The sequence below is a fragment of the Myotis lucifugus genome, unplaced genomic scaffold (assembly GCF_000147115.1).
Source record: "Myotis lucifugus unplaced genomic scaffold, Myoluc2.0 scaffold_21, whole genome shotgun sequence".
NCBI classification, from domain to species: domain Eukaryota; kingdom Metazoa; phylum Chordata; class Mammalia; order Chiroptera; family Vespertilionidae; genus Myotis; species Myotis lucifugus.
The window spans coordinates 8,365,048-8,367,111 of NW_005871069.1; the positions used below are offsets into that span (position 1 = coordinate 8,365,048).

General features: G+C 54.2%; 1 protein-coding gene across 4 annotated transcripts in view; it reads left to right on the plus strand.

The window, feature by feature from the left end:
• The first annotated feature begins 926 nt into the window (after positions 1-926).
• FBLN2 (fibulin 2) overlaps positions 927-2,064 on the plus strand; it is a 102,750-nt gene continuing 101,612 nt past the window's right edge. For 3 of the 4 annotated variants that reach the window (XM_006085763.3, XM_014453175.2, XM_023751447.1), the window contains exon 1: positions 927-1,101. The gene's annotated coding sequence lies outside the window, so the exon portion shown is untranslated. The remainder of the gene's footprint in view (positions 1,102-2,064) is intronic. The other variant, XM_023751446.1, reaches the window with a different exon arrangement.

Sequence of the window (2,064 nt, forward strand, 5' to 3'; positions counted from 1 at the left end):
GTGGAATATTCCAGAGTTTTGCTGGGCCCACTTATTTCCTAGTGTCCTTTGCAGCGCAGGAGAGACAGCTGCCCCTTCTGTCCAGTCAGTGTGCCTGCAACAGATGCTCAATGGGAGGCAAGAGCTATGAGGAAGCAGGCCCAGTGCAGAGCCCGCTCCTGGAGGGAGGGATGCCATATCAGCCCTCAGAGGCAGCAGCAGGGGAAGTTCTGGTGGGGAGTCCGGGACCACCATTCAAGGAGAGGGCAGCCCCCATGCTGTCTGCACCCAGGTGTGCAGGGATTTTTTGGGTGGTGTTGCTGACTCAAGTTGGTTTAATCTGGGTGAAGATAAAACAACAACAATAACAACAACAACAATATACATTTAATCCAGGGCTTATCATGTGCCAGACTCTGCTCTAAACATCTTCAAAACAATCCTATGAGGCAGAAACTATTTTAGAGGAGGCCACTAAGGCTCAATGTCACCCAGGGGGATGTGGCTTTAAACCAAAGCCACCTGGCTACAGAGTCCCTGCTTCTAAACCCCATGTCATTGTTATATGGGGTGATTATTATTGTTATTCTCATTTCGCAGATGCCAGGGGAGGTGCAGTGACCTCCCCAAGGCTACTCGGCAAGGATGCAGACCCAAGAAGCCCAGTGAGCCTTCTCCTCCCCATCTGGGTTGCCAGGTGGTGAGGTGAGCCCCATACCTGCCAGCCCTGGTGCCACGATGCCCAGGGGCTGGTGAGAGTGTCACTGATGTGAATAACTTTGCTGCCCACTCTGAGCATTCTGACTCAGACTTTATCAGCCTGGAACTTCCTCCAACTGCATCTCAGCCAGATCCGGGCCCCAAATTCCTGGTGGGTGATGTGCATCGTGTCTGTGATAACAGCCCTGGCAGGGCTCCCGGGGCATGGCTGCCTTGCCTGCGTCTCCGGCTCAGATAACAGAAGACTGGCAACATGTCTCCACTTTATCTCCTGGAAAGCTGTCTTGGCTTTGGGCTCAGCAGGCTGCTGTGAGGCCAGATCTCCATCTATTATCTCTCCTCCAGGCTTCAGGAACCTGCTTCAGGGAAGGGAACCATATCAGAGGATAGTGAGTTGCCCAGGTGAGTGACACAGGTGTCTTCTATCACCCCAGGCTGCCTGCTAACCCTATGTGAATTTTACTACAATAAATAGCCAAAGACAGAAGATGGCAAACAGAGAGTGACAGATGGATGGAAGAACAGAATTCCAGGGTCCTGACTCTTTTTGGGCCTGACTCTGGGACTCTTAAGTTGATTGAGAGGAGGGGGCTCTGTGCAGGCCTGCAGGGCCCACTGGGCTGCTCTGGGGACAGTGTTTGCTCTGGCAGTACTGGATTTTGCTTGTGTAGGTTTTGGGGTGGGTTTTGAGCCCCTGGTTAGGGGAAAGGGCCTGGGAGGTAGTCCCTTGCCAACTGCCCGCTTCCCACAGGGCCTCTTAGCAGGTACAGGCACCTAGTCTGCCAAACAGGGTGAGTGGGTACCAGACCATGGGATGCCAACCCTGGGTAGGAGTTGAGTCACAGTAATTCATGTTTTGAGCTACAACTTGCAGGCTGTTCACCAGCTGTTGGGTGGGCCCTTGCTGAGGGCATGACAAGGGGCTCTCTATGTCTCCCAATCAACAGCCAGGGGTTAACCCTTTCAAGAGACGAGGAGGCTGGGTTCAGAGAGGTCTAGGTAGTGGTTGAGGTCACAGGCAGCTGTGTGGGCTGAGAAAATTGACAAACTTAGTCTCAAAGCTGGGGGCTGGAAACCATGTGGCTAAGGACCTGTAGTCGCCGGTTTAAGTGCCAGCAGGTCAGTGGAGCCTGGGGCCCAGCTGGCCTGCCTCTTTGCAGTGTTGTACCGAGGCCCTTCAGGTCCTCCCAGCCGCCGAGAGTTTCTGAGCCCTTCTTCCATGTGGGGACACTGAGGGTCACGCTCGCTGAGGTGGCTGGAACAAAGTCCCCCAGGTGAAGGCAACAGTGCGAAATCTGGAACTCAGAGTTTAGACTAGGCGGGGGAAGGGGGTGCAGGTAAGGGGTCGAGGTGCTTGGCGAACGC